Here is a 26,830-nt window from a genome sequence, read left to right on the forward strand (position 1 = left end):
AATCTTTCAAGGATGTGCAAACCACGTGAAACTGCCAAAAGCTGAATATTTCAAGAAATGGAGACTGGAGCACAGCTCAGCTAGGTCGATTTATCTCGGCAGTCCACCTTGGAAATTGCAAGGACCAATACCATCCACATATTCAATAGACCGTGAGTGTGGTTCTGGCTCCCGTTTATCTTGGAGTGACCCTTGGCCACTCTCTCTCTATGCAACCATCACCACTTCTGAAAGGTTACTGAAAAGACATAAGCTGGGACTGAGCAATCTGGGTAATAAGTCCAAAATTTTTTTGTGTACTTCTGCCATAGACCAGATGGTCTTCACAATTTGAGTATATTCAAGCAGCCCTTTTGGTGTCATCATATCAAACCCGTTGACAGACACTTGCACATTACTGGTTGCAGAGAGTATTCTCGTGGGTGTGTGTGTGTGTGTGTGTGTGTGTGTGTGTGTGTGTGTGTGTGTGTGTGTGTGTGTGTGTCGTTAAGTACAGTTCAGTGATTACTGATTACCAGTCTTTCCAAAGTTACCCTTCCCTCCGTTAGACAGGAAGCAGCAACACTGAGAAATATCTCCCATCACGAGAAACTTGGACCCTCCCATCCACCAGGGCAGCTTGGGTGAAGAGAATGTTTGGTCCAGTGAGCACCCGTGGATGATATCATCACACAGAATTGACCATGATAGGGTTGATCGGGTCCATTTGGAATGTTATTGCAATTTATCAATTCTGGAATGACTCCACTGTTACCTTTTCCATTCTGGGAGATGGGGGTGATTGCAGGTTGGAACAAGGTATGTTTAGTCACCCATGTGAACCCATCACCAAACCATGCTATTGAGCAATCTGCCTGTGTAGAGTTTTATACCCACCTACTTCGATAAGGAGTACACTGCCTCTGTCTTCAGGAATCGTCCTAAGATTTTAAAACCGAAGAGCTTGTTGAAGCGCATTAATTAGTAATACTGCATGGGGTGCATATCCCTAAAGGCATACTCTAACGTTGAGTAAACCCCTTTTTTGGAGTCGGAGCAGGCAAAATTAGCAAATAAAAGGTGGGAAATATGGCATAACATGGGATCAGAGATAATGGGAACTGCAGATGCTGGAGAATCCAAGATAACAAAGTGTGGAGCTGGATGAACACAGCAGGCCAAGCACCATCTCAGGAGCACAAAAGCTGACGTTTTGGGCCTAGACCCTTCATCAGAGAGGGGGATGGGGAGTGGGTTCTGAAATAAATAGGGAGAGAGCGGGAGGCGGACAGAAAATAGGTGGAGAGGAGAGTATAGGTGGGGAGGGGATAGGTCACTCCAGGGAGGACGGATAACAAAGTGTGTAATTGGATGAACCATACGTCCTCCCTGGACTGACCTGTCCCCTCCCTACCTCCCCACCTATACTGTCCTCTCCACCTATCTTCTTTTCTCCATCTTCGGTCTGCCTCCCCCTCACTCCCTATTTATTCCAGAACCCTCACCCCATCCCCTCTCTGATGAAGGGTCTAGGCCCGAAACGTCAACTTTTGTGCTCCTGAGATGCTGCTGGGCCTGCTGTGTTCATCCTGCTACACACTTTGTTATCATGGCGTAACATGGGATTTGCTATTGCAGGAAGGGGTTTATGGATTCCATCCTAAAACACCCAAGTGAGAGGGGAAGAGAAAACATACTGTAAGATTGTGTCTAACATCTACAAACTGGCACAGACCAGTTGGGCAGAAGGGTAAGGTCTAGGTTTTGACCTGCTGTTACAACACAATTTAAAAATTCCTGGGTCGCATTTAAATATGTCTGCCCTACTCCAAAGTGTTAACATTTTGTTGAAAGCAAAACACTTAGTTTTTAAAAGGCTGTTCACTTAAAACTGGGTTCTTGTGTCTGGTGCCTGATATTTAGTAATGTTTCCAGTCTCCAGAGTTCCTTGCCAAACAAGTTAATCAGAGCTTAACTCAAGGCTGTGTTCCCTTCCCAGTGACTGGACTTTGAGATGCAAGAAGGTTGTCACTTTTTAGCAGCAGAATGCAATGCAAATTTTGTGGCAAAACACACCTATTCTTATAATTAAGAATTGAATTCTTGCGGGAGCAACACTTGGAGAAATAGTCTTGTTTACAATGAATCTTGTATTTTTGGATGAATGAACCCTAGCCAAAGGACAGTTGAATGAGTTGTATACTCCTTTTGAATGAATATGTAGATGGACAATAAATCCTTAGAAGATTCAATTGCTTGCTAATATTTTGACCTATCAGTGAATACAAATTAATGTAATTTTTAGAGAACTATGGGCTACTTATAATGAGTCCTATTGACTAACTGATACTTAATTTGACTGCTGTACACATTTGTGTTAACTCTTGACCTCTGTCTGATATTTAAAAATAAATCTCATCCTTGAAATCACCATATGATTCTTCTTAAACAGCAGAATCGGATGTAAGTTGTGGAGAAAAGAATAACTGACATTTTTTTTCATTTAGTTGACAAAGAATGTCAGGCTCGATACTAAACCACACATGGAAATAAAGAAATTCCAAATATGAACCAGAGTCTCTCTAATGAGTCAGTGATAATGGGAACTGCAGATGCTGGAGAATCCAAAATAATAAAATGTGAGGCTGGGTGAACACAGCAGGCCCAGCAGCATCTCAGGAGCACAAAAGCTGATGTTTCAGGCCTAGACCCTTCATCAGAGAGGGGGATGGGGTGAGGGTTCTGGAATAAATAGGGAGAGGGGGGGAGGCGGACCGAAGATGGAGAGAAGAGAAGATAGGTGGTGGGGAGGTAGCGGGGGGATAGGTCAGTCCAGGGAAGACGGACAGTTCAAGGAGGTGGGATGAGGTTAGTAGGTAGGAGATGGAGGTGCGGCTTGGGGTGGGAGGAAGGGATGGGTGAGAGGAAGAACAGGTTAGGGAGGCAGAGACAGGTTGGACTGGTTTTGGGATGCAGTGGGTGGACGGGAAGAGCTGGGCTGGTTGTGTGGTGCAGTTGGGGGAGGGGACAAACTGGGCTGATTTAGGGATGCGGTGGGGGAAGGGAAGATTTTGAAGCTGGTGAAGTCCACATTGATGCCATTGGGCTGCAGGGTTCCCAAGCGGAACAGGAGTCGCTGTCCCTGCAACCTTTGGGTGTCATCATTGTGGCACTGCAGGAGGCCCACGATGGACATGTCATCTAAAGAATGGGAGGGGGAGTTGAAATGGTTCGTGACTGGGAGGCGCAGTTGCTTATTGCGAACCGAGCCGACGTGTTCTGCAAAGCAGTCCCCAAGCCTCCGCTTGGTTTCCCCAATGTAGAGGAAGCCACACCGGGTACACTGGATGCAGTATACCACCTGCACATCTGCCAATGTGGTATACTGCATCCAGTGTACCCGGTGTGGCTTCCTCTACATTGGGGAAACCAAGCGGAGGCTTGGGGACTGCTTTGCAGAACACGTCGGCTCGGTTCGCAATAAGCAACTGCGCCTCCCAGTCACGAACCATTTCCACTCCCCCTCCCATTCTTTAGATGACATGTCCATCGTGGGCCTCCTGCAGTGCCACAATGATGACACCCAAAGGTTGCAGGGACAGCGACTCCTGTTCCGCTTGGGAACCCTGCAGCCCAATGGCATCAATGTGGACTTCACCAGCTTCAAAATCTTCCCTTCCCCCACCGCATCCCTAAATCAGCCCAGTTTGTCCCCTCCCCGACTGCACCACACAACCAGCCCAGCTCTTCCTGTCCACCCACTGCATCCCAAAACCAGTCCAACCTGTCTCTGCCTCCCTAACCTGTTCTTCCTCTCACCCATCCCTTCCTCCCACCCCAAGCCGCACCTCCATCTCCTACCTACTAACCTCATCCCACCTCATTGAACTGTCCGTCTTCCCTGGACTGACCTATCCTCCCGCTACCTCCCCACCACCTATCTTCTATTCTCTCCATCTTCGGTCCGCCTCCCCCTCTCTCCCTATTTATTCCAGAACCCTCACCCCATCCCCCTCTCTGATGAAGGGTCTAGGCCTGAAACATCAGCTTTTGTGCTCCTGAGATGCTGCTGGGCCTGCTGTGTTCATCCAGCCTCACATTTTATTATCCCTCTAATGAGTCAACTGGTTACTGCTAAAGAGGAGTGTTTTTTTTAAGCAAACAACAAAATGTGAGGCTGGATGAACACAGCAGGCCAAGCAGCATCTCAGGAGCACAAAAGCTGACGTTTCCGGCCTAGACCCTTCATCAGAGAGTGCCCCCCTGTGAAGCTGTATTAGGATAGACTTGATAGCTTTCATTTGTCCTTACGAACTCCTTAGTCCTTTGGTTACAATGTGGAGTTGTGGGAAAGACTGCATGGATAAAGCTTTCTTTTCTTATTTCAAGAATCACCTTCTCATTGACTGATGCAAAAGGTGTACTAATGAGATACCACTGTTACCGTGAATGATGATGCAGCTGGGGTTTTCTTCCTTGGGACAAAATAAGTGAGAAGTTTAGATTGAGACAAAGGTGGAAATGGATAAAAGCACTTATGCTTTTATCAACCTTGAATGCTCAAAAACTTGACATTTCATTGTGCCACCTACTTGAACATTCAATTAGACTCCAGTCCATGCTGTATTAGTGTGTATTATGAACCAAATCTACTCATTTGTATTAAATTTTACTTTCTGATTGACATCATTTATCTAAATCAGTAGATTAAATGATACAATCACCAAAAATTGCCTCCAATGTTATAGTCCAAAGATATGGATGGAACACATTGTGGCATAGGAATAATGACTGAGGAAACTGTTGTGTTTTTAGTAAATCTCTTGGCAATTGAAGTGTATTATCACTCCAGGGAGTCTGGATTCTTGTTTGTTTCTATTCTATGCAAATTCAAAACCCAGTTGGATTGTATTGTGGGGTTGTTTGTCTTGTTACTTAATTGTGTGGTCAAAGAACAAGCGTAATACAACTGCAGAGGTCCCTAACCAGCAGTGCAATGGGTTAGCACCTGATTTATCTCTACAGGTTGAACTATGACTTGAGACAAAAGTCTGTTGTTTGAGGTATTGAAATGTAATTTCTAATGGATGTGGATTTACATCCCAATGGAATCTAGTGGACAAGCCCACTCAGAATTGAAGCCTTGCAATTATTGAATGGCTATTGTGTCTTCACAAAACCGCACAGAGCACTTGTTAGTTTAAATGCATTGACTGTTGTGGTTTATACCTGGGGAGGTTGGGGGGAGGGAAGAAGAAAATCCCAAGTGTGCTGTTTGTTGTCACTGTTTGACATCATGCCCTTTTTGTAAAGAGGATTTTGCTGTGGTGAATCCACTACTGATTCATTCATTCATTCATTCATTCATTCATTCATTCCTCACCACCCCCCCACCACCACCATCTTGTTATTTTGGAAAATAATTTGTGATAGGAACACCATGTTGGTCTCACTACTCACAAAGGAATCACTCAATCGCAAAATGGCAAGTTTTCATGGGCCTAAGAGTACATGATGTGCTCTTGATGTTGAATCTGATGTCAAAACTATAGTGTACGTGTGTTTTTCCATTACTCTCCTGGCAAGTACAACACTCTCTATCACTGTGTCTGCGGATGGCGTAGTTACTCTCCAGGTCTAATGTCAGCACCTGGTGTTCTATCTGTGCTCTATCCAAATAGACTTGAGTAGTCTATGACAAAAGGTTATAGTTTCAAAGTAGCCAAATTACCTCTGGATCTTGAAGTTTAATGTTGAGAAGAGCAATGGGACTGGCTTCATGTCACGATATAAGATGAGAACCATTAAACTGTTTTTTTGGATCAGAGGAAGTGGTTGATTTTGGAGAAATGGTTGATTTTGGAGAAATGGTAGATAGTTCGCAAAAAAGAAAATCACACTACACAGCCAAACCGATGATAGACAAGTGTCAAATTCCTGAACAACTTCATACAAAGGGTCAGCGAGTTGTTGTAAAATGCATTCTTAGAACTTACAGATGTTTATAAACTAATGAGTACGGACAGAGTTAATGGTAGCTGTCTTTTCCCTAGGATATGGGATTTAAAGACTAGGGGGCATATGTTTAAGGTGAGAGGAGAGACTTTTTTTTAAAAAGCAGTTTTTTTCATTGGAGATAGTGGGATCTAGGCCTGAAATGTCAGCCTTCCTGCTCCTCTGCTTGGCCTGCTGTGTTCATCCAGCTCTATACCTTGTTATCTCAAATTTTTTTGAGTCTGTTTCGAGTGTGGAATGAACTTTGAGAAGAAAGTGTTGGATGTGGGTATAATTATGTTTAAAAGATATTTGAATAAGCACATGAATAGGAAATGTTTTGGAGGGACATGGGCCAGGAGCAGGCAAGTGGAACGAGTTTAGTTTGGGATGATGTTCAACAAGGACTGGTTGGACCGAAGGGTCTGTTTCTGTGCTGTTTGACTTTATGACTCTGACTCTATATAAAGTTGAACAGTGAAGGTAACAACTAGAGCAGCATTTGAGTTGTGTGCATATTCTCAGATGTTTGTGTTTGACTTTAATATTGTGTCTGGGTGGAGGCATTTTACTTGGGATACTCGTACAGTGACCTAGCAAATGTTGGAATTGCTTACAGCCCAACATTCAACAAAGTTACCAGCTCAAAGGTTCATGATATCACCGCAGGGGGGGCCTGGAGTGTTGTTCCCTGGGTTTGGGAGCCTTTTTTTAAATAGGTGAGAAAAAAAAGCCAAAATCTGGAAATCATGGCAGCTAGTTAAGGTGCCAAGAAATTGTGCAAAGAGGGATAGCTGACCATTTAAATCTGATTATGTGCTTTAACAGCTGTTTTACTGACCTTGTTAAGCCAGCTCGGGGGTCACCATTTTGATTGCAGTTTGCACAGTTGCTGAGCTAATTCTATTAGCAGATGTTTACAATCTTTCTTTTAACAAGAATGTAAAAAAGAGTTGTAAGCTATTCATGTGATGCTATTAATCAAATGTAAACTTTATTGTCAAAAGAACATCACGATATACCTTTCCATCATTGCACTGAGGTAAATCATGGGACCTGTGATTGTAGCAATTTTAGTTTGTTTTCGAAAGACAGTGAATACCTGATTGAAACTTGCTGTTTTCCCTCCGTGGGCCCCTCCCGGCATCTCACTCTTTTCATAATGCCTGATGGAAGGTGGATCCATTTGATGTTGAGCGATGAAGAGATCGGATTAAAGGAGGAGCAGTTTGTGCTACTGTGGAAGTGAACATGAGGTATGATTTCCAAGATCAGTAACCTGAAAATTAAACCGGAGCTGAGACAAGAGGAATTTCTGGAAAAAATTGACCCTGTGCATTAAATAGAGGCGTGACTGATTGCTCCTATTCCCTCTGGGATGAGGCATTCAAGCTCTGATCTAGGTCATGCTTACAATTAAACGTTTGGAATACCAATTCAATGGCAAGTGTTAATGAATTGGGCACATCCTTGTGTTCAAACATGCAGACTTAGCTATTTGGCAATAGGATTTCAGACAAATACAATACTGGATGCCTGAAAATTTTTTGTCGTCTGTCCACTTAAACTGGAAACCTATACAAACGTGCATGGTGTTTGGAAAGGTTTAATACTGTACAGCTCTGTCCCTGTTAGCAGGCTAGCCTGGGATGATGAGTGAAAATTGCGTGTAAAATGGGTTGGGTTTCAGTCTGAGGGGTAGCTAAATCCCAGTACAGCACACTGCACCAATTTGCTAAATTGGCCTGGTAGCATTTTGTCACAGGCCAGGCTTGAGTTATGCTTCCAATGAAAGGACCATTGGCAGTACTTTGTGCTGATTTGAATGTGGAATTAGGACAAACAGTGATAATGGGAACTGCAGATGCTGGAGAATCCAAGATAACAAAGTGTGGGACTGGTTGAACACAGCAGGCCCAGCAGCATCTCAGGAGTACAAAAGCTGACTTTTCAGGCCTAGACCCTTCATCAGAGCCTCTCCTGAGATGGTGCTTGGCCTGCTGTGTTCATCCAGCTCCACACTTTGTTATTTAGGACAAACAGATTTGCATCAGTAAAGTAAAATCAGGATAGGCACCCTGTCTAACAGTGCCTCCTTGAGTACGGGCTCAAGCTGCACAATCCAGTGTAACATGAACTGACTTACCTTACATCCCTCGAGCCTGCACAATCAAGTTTCATGGCAGGAGCCTTGTGGATTTGCCATCATTCGGGGCATCTAATCCCAAATTGCCTTTCTTAAACTCGCCCGAATATGGTCAGTTTTATGCAGGTGTGTGATTTGAGAGAATGATTCGTGGGCAGGAGGTTTTGTACTGGATCCAAGCCCGACGTTTTGATCATGTTTCATTCTTGGTTTTAACCCCAACTTCCCTCGCTTTCCCTTTTTGATGCTTTTGATTCTGTTAGTAAGCCATTCAGCTATGGCAATCATTGCAGATGAGCCCAATTTGTTTAAAAGGGGAGGGGAAAATACTACTTTTTTGAAGGAAGTGCTCTTTTGGTGCAATAGTAGTAGCCCTATCTTTTTGAGCCCCACAGGGCCAGGTTCAACTCTCTCCTGTTCCAGAGGAGTGTAATAACATCTCTGAGCAGGCAGATTAAAAAATAGGGTCAGTGCTCTTTTTGCAGAGAGCTGTTGTGGCGCAGTGACGGTGGGCCTGCCTCTTGATCTAGGATATTGGGGTTCAAGTCCCACCTGCTCCAAAGAAATGTAATGACATTTCTTAACAAGTTAATGAGTAAACATTTTGAGTTGAGTTTCAAATTTTGTGGTTAGTGGTCTTAAAAAAGGGTGGGGAGAGGGGCAGAGAGAAATGAGTCATGATTTTGGCGGTGTGGAAATTGGCTCTGTTGTATATTAATAACGCTTGAGTATAAGAAAGGGAAAAAAAAATCACTTATTTGCAGTAGGCTGTCCTTACTGTGGTATTGCACCTAACTCTGGACCAGGATGTGGGCCCAAGTCCTACCTGCTCCCTATTTGTGTCATAATATCTTTTAAGAAGGTTTATTAGAAATATGTAAAGTGGTCTGCAGACGTGTAGGGATACAGAAATGTGTTGAGATCAGGAACAGTACATATGTGATTTAAGCCTGCCAGATGGACTTGCAAAATGTAACCTTCCCAATTGTTCCTTTTTTATTTGTTAAAATCCAAATTGTTATTCGGTCAATCATGTCCTGTTTCTGCTAGAATGGCAATCATTTCCTTTCAAAGGAACCAAGTTCTCCATTCGGAGTGAATTGCTGATATGTTGCATCTGCAGTTCTGGATGCCTTCTGTCAGTGTACATTACCAGTCGTCGATACTTCCTGTCTTAACATTCAGTATTATTCCTGTCTAGATGAACACTTTTAAAAGTAGGCTCTGTCTATGTATGCAGTTGACAAGGTAGGTGCAGGCTGAGGTTAGCAAGTCCCACTTCTCGATAACAAGGTGTAGAGCTGGATGAACACAGCAGGCATCATAGGAGCAGGAAGGCTGATGTTTCTGAAGAAGGGTCTAGGCCTGAAATATCAGCCTTCCTGCTGTGTTCATACAGCTCTACACCTTGTTATCTCCAGATTCTCCAGCAGCTGCAGTTCCTATTATCTCTGATACAAGTCCCACTTCTAAATGGTCTCCTGAAGTATGCCCATTTCATTGACATCTTGTATATTTTTTCAAGAACCTATTTATTTGTCAAGCAAGCCTGACCATTGCCTTGAAGTGGAAATGTTAGTGTTGGACTTGGGTGGACAAGGTCAGAAATCTCACCGCCAGGTTTATAGTCCAACAGGTTTATTTGAAAGCATTAGCTGTTGGAGCCTTACTCCTTCAGGTGTTAGTGAGGGAGGTAAAATTAGACTCAGAATTTATACGTAAAAGATCAAAGGTTCACACCGTTGAGGATGCACTAAGCAAACGTTAAGATGCTGTTAAATCTTCACTCAATCAATTAGAAGGTTTTAATTGATATGTAAATCCTGGAATTCCTTTCAAGTCCCTGTCCTGTTAGAACTAAAGGTTGTATTATGTAAAGAAGAGATGACACTTTAGGTCAGACAATGCATGTTAGGTGTGAGGTCTTGTTTAGAATCTTGTTTGTTTTGGTCTGGAGTCAGACTGGTTTTATTTCTAAAGTAGGAGTTTATAAAATGCCACATTGTTCAAAAAGCACACCATTTATTGACAAAATAGAATGTATCTGTAAATACCAATTCACCCCCTAGATTTGTGTATGCGTGTCTGTGTGTATCACTTGTAGTACGACATGAGCCCAAGATGTCACGAGTGGAGAAACTACACCATGTTCTTTGCAGCCTTTAACACGTTGATGATGATGAGTACCTCGCCAAGATCTTCTCCCACACCATACTTTACACAGAACATTGTTCGCAGCAAGCTACCAGCCTTCTGGACAACATCAGCCACAACACTGTACAACCCTGTCATTGGCAACATCGGCAAGATATGTCAGATCTTCGATGTGGACACTACCATTAGAAATGGGAAGATCACCTACCACATAGACGGCAGCTACTCATGTGACTTGGCCAACGTTTTCTATCTCATATGTGTTGCAGATAAGGATGCACTGAGGTTTGGTATATTTGGTAAAACCATGCAGACGCTATGACAATGGATGAATGGGCACTGCAGAACAATTGCCAGACAGGGATGTTCGCTCCCAATGGGGGAACACTTCAGTGGCGAAGGATATTTGGCCTCGGATCTTTGGGTAAGCGTCCTCCTAGGCGCACTTTAGGGTACACAACAATGCGGAGACGCTGTGCAGAGGCTGATAGCCTAGTTTGGTACCCGTGAGGACGGCCTCAACTGGGACCTTGAGTTCATGTCACGTCACAGGTGAGATGCCATATACTGCACACATTAAACTCCGGTTTTATTCAAAAAACACACTATTTATAGACAATGTGACATTTTATAAATTCCTACTTTAGAAATAAAACGAGTCTGGCTCCAAGCCAAAACACAAACAGGTTGTAAACAAGGCCTTAAACCTAACATGCGTTGTCTGACCTAAAATGTCATCTCTTCTTTTACATTGATAAAACCTTTAGTTCTCTCAGGACAGGGACTTGAAATGAATTCTTGGAGTTACATATACATATTAATCAATTAAAACCTTGCATCTGATTAAAGATTTTACAGCATCTTAGGCTTGTTTAATACATCCTCATCAACAATGTGACCCTTTGACCTTTTACTTATAAATTCTGTCTCTGATACTACCTCTCTCACTCTTACCTGAAGAATGAGTAAGCAAAAGCTTATGTTTTCAAATAAACCCGATGGACTATAATCTGGTATTGCGATTTGTGACATTGCCTCAAAAGAATTGATTGGTGTGTGTAGAGAAAAGGATGGGTGCCTCATGGTTTGCTGGAATTGCCTCTTACAGGATGAAGCAGTGTGGAGGTGCCAACTGTTGGTTTTTCCATCTCTTCCTGTAAACCCAGAATCTAAAATCACTACAATGTGAGTCTATAACTACAGCAGCTCTATAGTTAAATCAATACATTATTTGCACTGGGAATGAAGCGATTTCAAATTCACCTGTAAATCAATGCCCACAATCAATGTTTTATGTCCTTTGAAAATGGAAATGATGCAAATAAAATTACTGGAAAAATTAAAATGGAGATCAATATAAGGCTGTAACAAGTGGCACTTTGAATTCTTTCAGAGTGATGTGTTGAAATTTGAGACTCTACTGTCCCCTTAATTTGGTTTTCTTTAATTGTTGACCATCCCCGGTTGAAGCCACTTGCAATTCCACTTCTTCGCAGGATGGAGCAATGATTGAAGTAGACATTTTGAGCTCTGGATGAGTGGGTTTCTGACGTGATGATCGACTGTGCCGTGCAGGAGTGCATCGAGAGTAACCTTGAATGTGTAAGCGTGTGGTTGAGGCAGTCCCATCGTCTTGCTTGCAGACTGCATAAGCTTGAAGGTTGCAGACAGCCTTGGGGCAGATCAAGTGCATGGGGAGCCATAAAAATCTGAGGAGGGTAGCTGATCAAACAACTTGTGATGAGATTAACATCTGAAGTGGAAGGTTAACGTTGAATGTGAATGTTCGTCGACTGAAATGCATTTTGTAGATTCTTGCTGAAATCATGGCTAGTGGAATAGGAAAGTGTGAATTTGGTTTAAATAGTCAGATTTTAATGAACTTGTGCTTACTGAACAATGCTTATTTGTTTTCAGAGGGTGAAGATAGATAAGTCCCCTGGGCCAGATGGGATTTATCCTCGGATCCTCTGGGAAGCCAGGGAGGAGATTGCCGAGCCTTTGGCATTGATCTTTAACTCGTCATTGTCTTCAGGAATAGTGCCAGATGACTGGAGGATAGCAAATGTGATTCCCCAGTTCAAGAAGGGAGTAGAGACAACCCTGGTAATTATAGGCCAGTGAGCCAGTGTTGGAAAAGGTTATAAGGGATAGGATTTATAATCATCTAGAAAAGAATAAATTGATTAGGGATAGTCAGCACGGTTTTGTGAAGGGAAGGTCGTGCCTCACAAACCTTTATTGAGTTCTTTGAGAAGGTGACCAAACCGGTTGATGTGGTGTATATGGATTTCAGCAAGGTGTTCGATAAGGTTCCCCACAATAGGCTATTGTACAAAATGCAGAGGAATGGAATTGTGGGAAATATAACAGTTTGGATCGGAAATAGGCTTGCTGAAAGAAGACAGAGGGTGGTAGTTGATGGGAAACGTTCATCCTGGAGACCAGTTACTAGTAGTGTACCGCAAGGGTCGGTGTTGGGTCCACTGTTGTTTGTCATTTTTATAAATGACCTGGATGAGGGCGTAGAAGGATGGGTTAGTAAATTTGCAGATGACACTAAGGTCGGTGGAGTTGTGGATAGTGATGAAGGATGCTGTAGGTCGCAGAGAGACATAGATAAGCTGCAGAGCTGGGCTGAGAGGTGGCAAATGGAGTTTAATGCAGACAAGTGTGAGGTGATGCACTTTGGTAGGAGTAACCGGAAGGCAAAGTACAGGGCTAATGGTAAGATTCTTAGTAGTGTAGATGAGCAGAGAGATCTCGGTGACCATGTACACAGATCCTTGAAAGTTGCCACCCAGGTTGACAGGGCTGTTAAGAAGGCATACAGTGTTTTAGCTCTTATTAATAGAGGGATCGAGTTCCGGAACCAAGAGGTTATGGTGAAGCTGTACAAAACTCTGGTGCGGCCGCACTTGGAATATTGTGTACAGTTCTGGTCACCGCATTATAAGAAGGATGTGGAAGCTTTGGAAAGGGTGCAGAGGAGGTTTACTCGGATGTTGCCTGGTATGGAGGGAAGGTCTTATGAGGAAAGGCTGAGGGACTTGAGGCTGTTTTCATTAGGGAGAAGAAGGTTGAGAGGTGACTTAATTGAAACATAAAATAATCAGAGGGTTAGATAGGGTGGATAGGGAGAGCCTTTTTCCTAGGATGGTGACGGCGAGTACGAGGGGGCATAGCTTTAAATTGAGGGGTGAAAGATATAGGACAGATGTCAGAGGTAGTTTCTTTACTCAGAGTAGTAAGGGAATGGAACGCTTTGCTTGCAACGGTAGTGATTTGCCAACTTTAAGTACATTTAAGTCGTTATTGGATAAGCATATGGACGTACATGGAATAGTGTAGGTTAGATGGGCTTGAGATCGGTATGACAGGTCGGCACAACATCGAGGGCTGAAGGGCCTGTACTGGGCTGTAATGTTCTATGTTCTATAAGTCCTAAACATTGTTTTTTTTCAGAAAGAAACTTTTGAAGCCAATCAATATGGGAGTGGGAGTTTCTAATTTTTTTTTTGTGAAATGATAGCCCCTTGAAAGATTTCCTGTAAATATCCTCCCACTTCAGTGGAGTCCATACTGTTTAACAGACTGATGTTCATATGTTGAATTAGATAGCAAAAGGCATTGATATTCAAGAGGGTATTATTATAAAGTGTTGTTTATCACAAACACTACTTTCCACCATTTGTCCCTGTCCAGAAGCCAGCCTCCATTGGGAAAGAACCCATCCTTTGTTTCAAGAACATTTAGTCTGGGTGAGGGGTGGGAAAGAGTTTGAGTCATTAGTCCAGTGACATTAGCATTATGCCACAGTCTTTCCCCCTAAAGTATTTTTAATCGGCATGTTTGTACACACAATGACACATGTCCAATAAAGATGGGACTTGAACTGGACTTCCTGGTTCAGAAGTGTGTACACTACCAATGTGTCACAAGTGCCCTCAACCCAGGGTGTTTTTTTTAAACCAAATCACCCAATCAACCAGTTAAATCAAGTTACAATTTACAAGGACTTTCCAGCAGGGCAACAATAACCAAAATGAAGGAAGGCTATGGAAACAAGGGAAGAAACAAAATCAAAATAATGTCAGAGGGCGAAAGGCCGGGGCAGTTTTCCCTGGAGCATTGAAGACTGAGGGGTGATCTTCAAGACGAATAAAATCATGAGGGGAATGGATAGGGAGAATAGCCAAGGCCTTTTCCCTGGAGAAGGGGAGCCTAAACTTTGACAGCAAACGTGTAAGGTGAGAACAGAGAGTTTTAAAAGGGACCTACAGGCAACTTTTTCATGCAGAGGGTGGTGCTTCTATGGAATGAGCTGCCAGAGGAAGTGGTGGAGCCCGTTACAGTTACAACATGTAAAAGACACCTGGATGTGGATATGAATAGGAAGGGCTTAGAGGGATATGGGCCATATGCTGGCAAACGGAACTAGATTAATTTAGGGTATCTGGCCGGCATGGATGAGTTGGATCGAAGGCTCTGTTTTCCTGCTGTACATCTGACTCCATGTACTTGCAACTGCAGTGAAGAAACCCAGTTTTTTTTCCTAGTTTGTGCTCTTTCCAAAATCCCAGGTCTTAATATTTTCGAATCACCCTGTTCAGAAACATCATTATATACCTCCAATAGATGGAATTTGAAGCTGAGCCTTGAAAGTGCCAGATCTGTTAAAATTCATCACTAAGTCCCCGCTGCTACCACGAGCTGTCAATTTGCAAGCCTCTGCTTGGTTTATTACACTCGTGGACCAACCTTGTCCTGTTTTGATCCACAATATTAGAATGAAAACTAGTAGCTTGATGTTTTTCGCACATCCAATGGATGACATCTGATGATTTTACACAAGAATTAGGAGCAGGAGTAGGCCATCCGGCCCCTCGAGCCTGCCCTGCCATTTAATAAGGTCATGGATGATCTTTTTGAGACTCAGCTCCACTTACCCGCCCACTCACCATAACCCTTTATCCCTTTATTGTTCGAAAATTTATCTAGCCTTGCCTTAAAAACATTCAGTGAGGTAGCTTCAACCAGTTCACTGGGCAGGGAATTCCACAGAATCACAACCCTTTGGGTGAAGAAGTTCCTCCTGACCTCAGTCCTACATCTACTTCCCTTCATTTTGAGGCGATGCCCTCTAGTCCTAGTTTCACCTGCTCGCGGAAACAACCTCCCTGCCTCCACCTTATTTATTCCCTTCATAATCTGATATGTTTCTATAAGATCTCCCCTCATTCTTCTGAATTCCAGTGAATATAATCCCAGTCTACTCGGTCTCTCCCCATAATCCAGCCCCCTCAACTCTGGAATCAACTGTGTGAATCTCCTCTGCACCCCCTCCAGTGCTAATATATCTCTTCTCAAGTAAGGAGACCAATACTGCGCACAGTACTCCCAGGTATGGCCTCACCAGGACACTCTACAGCTGCAACATAGCCTCCCTGTTTTTAAACTCCATCCCTCTAGCAATGGCAGATAAAATTCCATTTGCCTTTTTAATTACATGATGTATGTCAACATTGTACTCCATCTGCCAGACCTTTGCCCACTCACTTAGACTGTCTAGATCCCTCTGCAGACTTTGTCTTCTGCACACTTTGCTGTACCACTTAGCTTAGTGTCATCTGCAAATTTTGACACACCACACTTAGTCCGCAACTCCAAATCATCTGTGTAAATCACCTATGATTTCCTTGTGCTGATAGCACTTTATGGAAATCTACGAGTGAATGTCTTGCAAATTGTTCTTGTGGGAATGATTAGGTGTGGATTGATTTGTTATGTCAACCAAGAAAGTAGAAACTTTGCCTCGTGTTTACCCTTGCTTCTATGTAACGCGCCACATCTGTTTAGGCAGACACTGTAGTCGTAATGCCAGCATTCAGCACCTGGAGCAAAATAGGCAAATCATAGAATCCCTACTGAGTGGAAGTAGGCCATTTGGCCCATTTGAGTCTACAATGACCCTCTGAAGAGCGTCCCACCCAGACCCATCCCTTAACCCTGTACTTATAACCCTGCATTTCCCATGGCTAATCCACCTTGCCTGCACGTCCTTGAGCATTAGGGGCGATTTAGCATGGTCAATCCACCTAATCTGCACATCTTTGAACCATGGGAGGAAACCGGAGCACCCAAAGGAAACACATACAGACGTGAGGGTATGAAAATGTCACATGCAGTTAGTTAAGACTAGAATTGAACCTGGTTCCCTGGAGCTATGAGGCAGTAGTGCCACTGAGCCACTCTGTTCCACCCCCTCAAAGTCTGCCTTTAAAAGGTTACTTAAAGGTCACTGCTTTTTAAAAAAAATTCATTGTTCCAATTCTTTTAAAGTTGAGGAGGGTGCACTCTAAAGATGAGCGAGACATGTTGAAGGATCTTCAGTCCAGCTGAACTTTAACCCTCTCACGTGCTCTTGCTGTTGCTCGCTGGCTCCTATTTTTTTCCCCCCTCATGACCCTGTGTCCTTACTATCCTGCTACAAATAACTGTAGTAATGTTGTCTCAATTACTAAGTCTCAACATTTTACTTATAAATTTTCCATACCAATTTTAATGCAACACCTACCTTAGTAATAACCCATGCCTTTCATGGAGCTTTGATCTGTCTAGTGGTTACTCGGACCTCTGTCCTCTGGTTTGTTCTTAGAAGTGCCCCGTTTATGCTGCTTAATGCTCCTAGCTGTTCTTGTGGGCATCCAAGAATCAAAAAATTGCTTCTTGATGGTTTTACCCACATAGTTTTCCCCTCTGCTAACTCTTCACCACCACCCCCTACTCCCAGATTTGAATTGAGCTCTCTAATATTGTGGATATTGTCAGCTTATCAGTTTGATGTGCAAGATTTCTTCTGCTCCCTTTTGAGGGGCAGTCTTGGGTTTATGCACAACATGTACTTTGGCATGTGGCCTTCTGACTGAGCTCAGGATAACATTTTGCTATGTGCTGAGATCATTTCAAAAGAATGCATTGCAAACTCCCATGGGAGACTCTGTGCATGTGTGTGACAGCTTGGTTCTGGTCAGCAGGAACCTTCAAAGCCTGTGTGGGCCTTGTTCTCAGAGCTCCTCGTTTGCTTGAATTAATACTGCATGTACCTTATTGTTCGACCCCTTTGCTGATTATCTTGATCAGCGTGCAAGCTTGCTATCTTTTACAGATTCTCTATGCTTAATAGATCAACACTAGTGTTTTAAAAGGTATTCATAATCAATAGTTATAATGGGAGCCAGATTTCATCTCTTTGGCTGACAATAGGTCTGATGGAAGATGGGAAGGAGAATGATCCAAAACTTGAAAGCTCACATGGAGAAGCTATCTTTGAAATCAGCATAGAAAGGATATTAATAAACTGGAAACAGTGCGGAAAAGATTTACAAGGATGTTACTAGGACCAGAAGGTTTAAGTTAGGAGAAGAGGCTGAATAAGCTGGGACTACTTCTCACTGAAGCATAGGAGGTTAAGGAGTGACTTCATACAGGTCTGTAAAATCATGAGGGGCATAGATAAGGTGAATAGCAACGGCCTTTTCCCCAAGGTAGGGGAGTTCAAAACTAGAGGGTGTAATTTTAAGGTGAGAGGAGAAAGAATTAAAGGGGATCGTAGGGGCAACTTTTTCATAGAGTGGTGTGTAAATTGAATGAGCTGTCAGAGGAAGTGGTAAACGCAGGTACAGTTGCAATATTTAAAAGACATTTGGACAGATATTTGAATAGGAAAGGTTTAAAGGGATTTGGACTAAATGCAGGGATGTGGGACTAGTTGAATTTGGGGAAACCTGCTTAGTACAGATAAGTTAGACTGAAGGATCTGTTTGTGTTGTATGACTCTAGGGCTCAGTTGACAGCCTCAACAAACTAACCTTTTAGCGTCCCATTATCCACAGTACTGGTCCAATGGTAAAAGTTTAGAGCAGCTTTAGGTGATGTGTATTTTGGAACCTCTCCTGCGCCACAGGAGTAGACAGCCACCGCTAGGCCCCTCTTAATGTGACTGAGTTAAGGGTCTCTACAAGGGGCTAAGCACTTACACTCAGGAAAGGAGGGTCTGGCCACCTGGATCGCTTGTTTTAGAGGAATACTCACAACTTGAAAGGTAAAGGCTGAGCAGTGTTAGTCTAGCAAACAGTCTGAAAAAGGGTCAATCCCAGAGCATTCTTTTAAACTGAATTGCAAGGTGGGACAAAAGGGGATAGTTTCACACCTTTTCATTGCAAACTGGCTGCTATTGTTGGGAAGTGTGTTTTCATCAAATGATTCAAAGGTCAAGTTGTGAGGGTCAGAAAACATTATTTAATTGTATTTTCTTCATCTACTCCAATCATGATGTGAACTTGGATCCTATTTGAATGGGACAAATGACCAATTCCGTGCATCTCTTATGGCATTGTGAACATGTGCATGTCACCTGGCCAGGAATGAGTGAGTGTATGGACGTTAGGGATTTGGTTTGTTGCATGGCAGGATGTGCAGACGATGGGTTAAAGCATTCGAAGGAAATAGCTCCCTGATTTACCAGGGATCTGAGGAGGTTGGGTGCAAAGAGCAAGTGTATATGCTTTGGGTTGGATCCTCCTTGAAGTTCCTGTATGCTCGCTGAGCAACACAACCGTAGAATTAAATATCGCAGAAGGAGACACTTTGGCTTATCATGCTTATCATAAATTTAGTTCTCCTTAGAAAAACCTTGATTTGTATTTTTAAATGGGCACCAAATATTACAAAATGGCTCCCAGAAGTTTCATATGATCTTGAGACAGGACTGTATTTCAGTCAGGAAGAGGCCACAAGAGGCTTTGACATTAATTACCAAGGTCAGACAGAAGCTCCTGGACAATGGCTCCCTTGATGATGTGAATGGTTACTCCTACTTCGTTGCGACCTGATGATGGGAGTCATTTTGTTATCATTGCTGAGATGGTTTAAAAGTGAATTTTCTGGACGAAAAGACGATGGATTAGATCTCTACTCCAGGCACAACCAACTCTCTGCATAGTATGGAAATGAGCCCCATTAGTTCTGGCTTTGTGGTGATTTTTGTGGGACAGGCCATGAATAACCATTTTGGAACCCCGCTACTCCGCTTCCAGATCCATGAAAGAGTGCTTAATCAGAACAGGCTACCAAGGGCCACAGTGTTATGGAAGTGAAGAAAAGGAGCCTTTGTTCTGTCCCAAACTGATTCTGCTCAGTCTCCTGTCGGAGATGGGGGAACCTTCCAACTACAGAAGCTATTGCAGCTGAATTTTGATTTTACATTTTCCCCCACGTTTCCCTAAGAGAGAGAGAGAGAGAATCTTTGAGCAAGTAATAATCTTGGAAAATTCTGCTGAAGAGTTCCATTGGGCTTCAAATGTTAACTCTTGTTTCTGTCTACACGAATGCTGCCAGACCTGCTGAATTTCCCCAGCAGTGCTTGTTTCAGATTTCCAGCATCTGCAATATATAGCCTTTAATATTTGGCATTTGATATTGCTTTTATTTTTATAAGAATCTTTTGTCCTTGCCTGCTTTTAATCATTTTTAAGCTGATAATCTTATCACATATGTATTTGAATAACTACAGTAGTTTTGCAATAAACTGACCATTATCTCTTGAGTAAAGCTTCATTAGTTGTATTTGAATTGAAAGGATGGAATTACAAAGTAACTATGAGTGAGCTGTTTATGGTCTATTGTTACACTTTGTGCTCTTATTCTGAGCAATGCAACTAGTTCCATGCAGCTGCTTAGTTCTTTTTAAAAAACTTTGAAAACCATTTGTGATTTTGAGCACCTCCTTTTAATTTGGTGGGTGGGGGGGGGGGGTGCGGAGAAGTCTTCCCTTTTCTCTGTGCTCTAAAAAGAAAAATCTCAGTTTGATTTCTTCATTTTCTCAAGATTCTAGATGCCAGACCTTTGGTTGAGAGTTATTACAGACACAGTATGTTCATGATTCATTCTCATAGAGTTACGCAGTATGGAACGGGAGACTGTCTCTATTTTTTTGGTCCAACCAGTCCATGCCAACCATAATCCGAAACTAAACCAGTCCCACCAACCTGCGCTTGACCCATATCCCTCCAAACATTTCTTATTCATATACTTATGCAAATTGTCTTTTAAATGTTGTAACTGTACCTGCATCCACCACTTCCTCTGGAAGTTCATTCCACACATGAACCACTGTGTAAGAACAAAACAAAAATGTGCCTTTTCCTTTTTCTTAAATTTTTCTTCGCTCGCCTTTTAAAAAGGTGCCCCCTAGTCTTGAAGTTCCCTACCATAAAGAAACAACATCTGCCATTTATTGTATCTTATGCCCTTCATGAGGGTTTGTAAACCTCTGTGAGGTCACCCCTCAACCTGTTACACCCCAGTGGGGAAAAATGTCCCAGCCTCTCGTTTATAACTCAGACCCTCTTTTCTGAACCCCGAATGACCGAGCATTTATTGCCGTCAATAATGTAGGTGAGCTAAATCCTGTTCGTGTGCTGCAAGTAGCAGTTTGATACAATGAAATGGCATGCTTTACAGTTCTAGGGAGGCCCAGTTGTGAGATTTGACGTTATGTCGACCAGACTCAGGTAGGGATAGCATACTTTTTTCCCCTGGAGGACATGACTGAGGCAAACAGGGTTTTCTAACAATCTCCAATCATGATTGTTATTAATGTGACAAGTATCTTATTCCAGACTTATTACCAAATTGAATTTAAATCCCCTGAGCTGACGTGGCGGGATTTGAACTAGGCTCTAGAGCATTATATATGGCCACTGCATTATTAATATCATAACATTCCCACCATGCTCCCTTTTTTTCTTTCCCCCACTTGCATTTTCCAAACCTTCTGTTTAAACAAAGCCTTGACCATTATTCAATCAACTGGATGGACTTTGTTTGGCTTCCTCTTTGTTCAGCTCTCTTCAGTAAAACGCTGAAATGCCTTCCTCGATGTAAAGTGCTGTTGAAATATAAAACCAAGCTTTAGCTGGAATATGGCATAATGTTTTCTCAAGCTGTATGCAGCAATACGACACATAGACCTGAAAGAAACAAAAGGCTATATACACTGTTTGCAATCAGTCACACAAATATAAACCTGTATTAGGTGATCAACTCTGAATTGCCAATTGAATCTTAACCTAAGTAGCTATGTTGAGCTCACATATGATTTATAGCACACTCTTGTGGTTTGGTAACCAAGACAATGTCACCTATCGTCGAGCAAACGTTCTTTTGCTCACAAGCTGATCAGTACAGCAACTAAAGGCTGCACTGTAGTGCATTTCTGTTTATGTTCAGGCCCTTCATAACAGGAGATACTACCAGAGTCAGCTTGTGATTGGGAGCTAAATTAAGAATTCCTCTTTTGTGAGAGTGGCAGGTATTTGTCTTTTAGCAAGAAATTGTGCATTCAGATGTTTGACCTCCAAGTTCTGAGTCACTGTTAATAGGATAATGAGATATCATAGGCTTCAACTTGAGAGCAGTGTTCAGACAAACTGTCCCATTCTTGAGCTAAGCCACGTTTTTGAGGTTTTCAACGTGTCACTGATATTTTCCATTGTGGATAAGCAGTGAGCTTTGACAGCATTAGAAGGACGTGATTTAAGGAATTAAAGGTCCACGTGTACCCTTGCATCACAGTCAGCATAGTTGAATTGACTTGATAATTGATCACTGAAACACTGTGGGTGAATGACTCTTCTCCGCTCCCCCCCACCCCCGCAACCTTTCAAATGAACTTAATGTTTTTGCTTTGAGGTGTTAATTGACTCCACCCAAGCAGTTGTTCTAGTGACATTTTCTGTCATTATAGTAAAACAAATGCTGCTAGCTACAGAAATAGAAATTTGTTAAACCTTACTTGGAATGGAGTGGGCCAGGTTGTCAAGCTTCCAAGGTTAATTTATTGGACACTGGTACTGGAGACAAAGTACAGCATTAAAAAAAAAATGTTGCGTGTTGTCCATGTCAGATTTGAGGCCCTTCTCTTTAGAGGGCCAAGAATGTTTGGAATTCTCTATCTCGCAGAGAAGTGGTGGTTCACTAATTGAAAGTGTCTATTTTTCAATCACATGAGAGTTAGGGGTTATATTGAAACAGACAGAAGTGTGAAGTTGAGAGCAAGCTTAGCAATGACCTTGTTCATTGGCGGGGCAAGCTCACGAGGATAGACTCGCCCTATTTCAAAATTGGTTAAATTTGTGTTTGGGGTGTGTGTATCGCTGACAAGTGTGGCATTTGTTGCCCATCCCAGATGCTCTCTAAGTTTGGCCCTGTAGGCAATTTCAGAGGGTAGTGGAGAGTCAATAACAATGATGTGGATCCAGAATCAGGTTGATACCAAACCAGGTAAGGATGGCAAAGTTCCTTTCCTAAAGGACACAAGTGAAACTGATGATGGATTCTTTTTAACATCAGTAGACAGCGGTTATGTGGCTACCATTTGGCTAGCTTTTAATTCCAAATTTTATTGAATTCAGATTTCACCAACTGTCATGGATTTGCATGTGAATGTCTCCAGAACATTAACCTGGGTCTCTGGGATTATTTATCCAATGATTTTGTGATTGCACCGCTGCGCCTCCAACTCGATCCTTTTTTAACTTGAGTACTTTGTTTTAAAGATTGAGATATAGGAAAAGGCTGTTGAATGGGTGGTCAGCAGGGGATGTTTTAATAACTTGATCTCCAGAGGTACGTCCAACAAGAGTTGGAAGCATTAGCAGCAGACGACCAAAAGGTGTAGTAATGTTTCAGGAGAGTAGAGAAACCTAAAGAACGCTTCCGCTTTTCTGTCAGCATGTACGTAATTGTGGCTATGTACTGAGTTTCAAGATGTTTCCATCATTTTTTTTGGATGGATGCAGGATTGCATTCACAAGATGAGTTGGAATCTTACAGCTGAAGTAGAATGGCCATGTCTGTTGCAAAATGTACTGGTGGTGTACGTGTGCTCATTTCCAACCTGGCTGCTTTCAATTGGGTTCTTTGAAACTGTCAGTGATATTTATCTGCAGGTGCCTGCAGAAAAACTTTGCATTGGCTCAGACCCCTGGGAGGATCTCTGTTTGTTTGAGTGATTTGACTGCAAAGCCAGGTTAACTCTTTAGTTTACTCCCTGTGGTTAACGTGACCCACATTCTGACCATTTTAGTCGTTATTCAGAGAAACACGGATGTTTTTGTGGTGGGGAAGAGCAGAAAAGAGAGCCAAAAGATATTGTTATGCAAAAATGAATTGCAACTCCAGAAATATTTTGAGAAAAATGCTTCAGTAATTTCTCATGTTCAGTGCTTTTTTTTGCAAGCCGGTTTTCTTATTGCAATAAATCACCCTCGTTCTGGATGTTGCTTTGGGGGAAGAGAAAGATGATGGACTTGAGAGCTCAATCCTTTTCTTCCTGGCTTGTGTGTGAGACCTTGCAGGTTGTGGTGAAACAGGGAACGCATTATCTCTCTGTCTTGTCTGAAGCAGCTAGAGGCCATGTTTATTCCAGCATTGAAATTATTTTCCCATTAATGTCTAGCTTGAACTGAGGCTGCTTTTTAATAATGTAACAGACATGGATATTTAAATTGTTTTCAGGCATGTGGATAATCTAGGACCTGTTAGTGGACTGGCTTTTTATAAGCTATATTCTTCCCCCTAAAACTGTACTGACTTAATTAAAAATGGTTGACTGTAGTATTGCTGGACACCAGCTTGAGTGAAGGCAATCGTGCTGGGTTTTTACAAAGTTCTGCTGATGGTTTGTCAGGAACTGCTTGGATTATTTCATCGCAGTGGGCTTTTTTGCAGTATGTACAGTGCCATGCCAGAATGGTAATTTTCTTCCATCTCTTTAACTTGTTGGTGCATGTTTTCTATATCGACTCTTCACAGAATGGTCTCACTACCTTGGGCTCTGGAAGTGAAAGCTGACTGACCTGTGGCAAGGCTGGTTCTGGCTATTGCACTTCAGCAAATACTGAATGTGACACTTGGCCAAGTTCCCTGAGCAACACACTTAGACCCTCGGGTTGGAGTTCGCATATTTTTAGTTTCGGACTGGCATAACACATAATTCACAATGCATTCCAATTACCAATGGCAAATAAAATTCATTATCATGGACTGATTTTATTCTGATAGGTGTCATTCTTTTAATCTATCCATGGTTGTCAGTGGACCTATCAAGACAGAGAAAAAAGAAAAGGAAGTGTCGACCTGATGGTGTTATCACCGAGACTATTAATCGAGAGACCAAAGTAATATTCTGGCTACCCAGTTTTGAATCTTAAATAGCAGTTGGTGGATTTTGAATTCAAGAAAAATAACTCTGGAGTTAAGAGTATGTGGATGACCATGCAACTGCTGAGCCCCACTTGGTTCACTGATATCCCTGTTAGGGAGGAATCTTCTGTCCTTACCTGGTCTGGCCTCCGGCCCTCAACTGCCAGCCAACAACACACATGTACAGAATGCTGGGAAACTCTGGCAGTATGTAGAGAGAGAAAGTTCTTGCTTTGAGTCTTTCTTCAGGACTTAACTAAATCCTTGAATGAAAGCAGTCTCCTTTCTTCTGTCATTTTGAGGTGCTAAGCTGGGAAAATGGTAGGCATTTTTGGGAACTGCCTCAGCGTGCTCAAGTTTTTTTTGTATGAAGGAAACAGGATGAGAACATTCTGCTGTTTGTGTTTTTTTTTTGTCAGCTCTAATATAGTATTGATAAGACCTAGCCCCACATTGTTTGCCGTCTCTCTCTGTCATGACTGTGAGCTGCAGAGACCAGACGATTAGGCAAACATGGCAAGGTTACAACTCGGTTCTAAGCGTGGACTTCGAATTTGGAGTTGGTGGTTTTCAGTGAAATAGTTTATCCATTTGGTGCACGTTTGCTGCTCCTCTCTTGAACATTATTCACCTGTGCTATCCCACTTAGGTGGTATCCCCAAAGGCTTTCCTTAAGACCATGAGAAGCTCTGAAGAGTAATTATTCTTTGTTATAGATACTACTTGAGCCTCAATAAATCAATGACTCACGATGCTGGTTTATCCTTGTTGTACATGGCGTGTGTTAGGAAGGAAAATCAACCAGGGTATCCATTTTTGATTGCTGTTGAATTTCTGCCTTTTGCTAGAAGATGCACATGTTAGTTCTTTTGACTGGAGAAGTTTCTGGGTGCAATCCAACAGTTGAATAATTTGCAGACGCAGTAGTATGTCAGCCCTTATGTGAAGATTAGATACATGTGGAGAATCACTAGCTCGTGTGTGTCCAAATATAGCAAGATATGACTGCCTTTGGGTTGGCAGAGGATGGGATGAGAGAGGGTCACTTAGGAGAATGAGGCTGTGTTCGGTACCTCCACAAAATTGCATTAACGTTTATAGTGGTCCAGTAATCACTAAGTGTAGGTTCTGTCAGTGGAGATGTACACATCTTACATGGTATGAACTTTTAATTGATGAGAATCAGAGAGACTTGATATGCATATCCAAGGAATGCACAAATTTAGCATACAGGTACAACAAACTAGTAAGCAATTGGTGCAGCGTGATGACTCAGTGGTTAGCACTTGCTGCCGCACGGTGGCAGGGACCGGGTTTGATTCCAGCCTCTGCAAACCCCACACAAACATCCTCCCTGTATCTGTGTGGGTTTCCTCTGGATGCTCCTGTCCCCTCCCACAGTCCAAAAGCGTGCTGGTTGAGTGGATTGGCCATGGTGCCCGTAGTGTCCAGGGTTGTGCAGGCCAAACGGATTAACCATGGGAAATGCAGGGTTACAGGGATAGGGTAGGGGATGGGATGCTGTTCTGAGTGTTGGTGTGGACTCAATGGGCTGAATGGCTTGCTTTCACATGGGGGAATTCTATGAATCCAATCACCGTGCACTAAAGAAGGCTTGCAGTAATTGTACTTTGGTAAGACCAACGCCTAGAATGTAGTGTAATTTTGATCTCGGTAGGAACGATATGTTTGCACATCGCCACTGCAATGAAGCTTTGTGAGATTGGGTTAATTGCCCTATCACAGGGCAAAGTAAATTGGTGTCTCTGTTCTCTGGAGTTTAGAAGAATTGATAGGTGAGCTGATAAAAAAAATTTAAGATTAATAAGGGGCTTGTTGGGAGGATGCTGAGGCTGTATATCCCCTGGTTGGGGAATCAACAAGCAGCCACTGTTTCAGGAAAATGGAGTGATCATTTAGGACTGTGGTGATAAATTTCTTCAGTCAAAGGATTATGAATCTTTTGAATTATCTGCCCTGCAGGATTGTGGATGCTTCATTGTTGAATACACTTAAAACTGAGATGGACAGATTTTTGGCCCCTTGGGAGCTGACTGGGAAAGTAGAGTACAAGCCACAAGAGCAGTCATGATCATATTGATTGGAGCAGGTTCAAGGGAGCATGTGATCATCCTCCAAATTTCTTAATTCTAACATACATTGACTGAGAAAAACCAGACATGTTTGACACACATTGTATCCATCACAAACCATCCCCATAAAGTTAGAAAAGCAAGCAGATGGCATGAACCAGCTTTAAAACTGTGATCTGTCCTTCATCTGTTTTTG

General features: G+C 42.6%; 1 protein-coding gene across 2 annotated transcripts in view; it reads left to right on the forward strand.

The window, feature by feature from the left end:
• Positions 1 to 26,830, forward strand: part of LOC125465755 (TLE family member 5) — a 117,018-nt gene that overhangs the window by 7,729 nt on the left and 82,459 nt on the right. The window lies entirely within an intron of this gene.

Source organism: Stegostoma tigrinum, chromosome 30, assembly GCF_030684315.1.
Source record: "Stegostoma tigrinum isolate sSteTig4 chromosome 30, sSteTig4.hap1, whole genome shotgun sequence".
Classification (NCBI taxonomy): domain Eukaryota; kingdom Metazoa; phylum Chordata; class Chondrichthyes; order Orectolobiformes; family Stegostomatidae; genus Stegostoma; species Stegostoma tigrinum.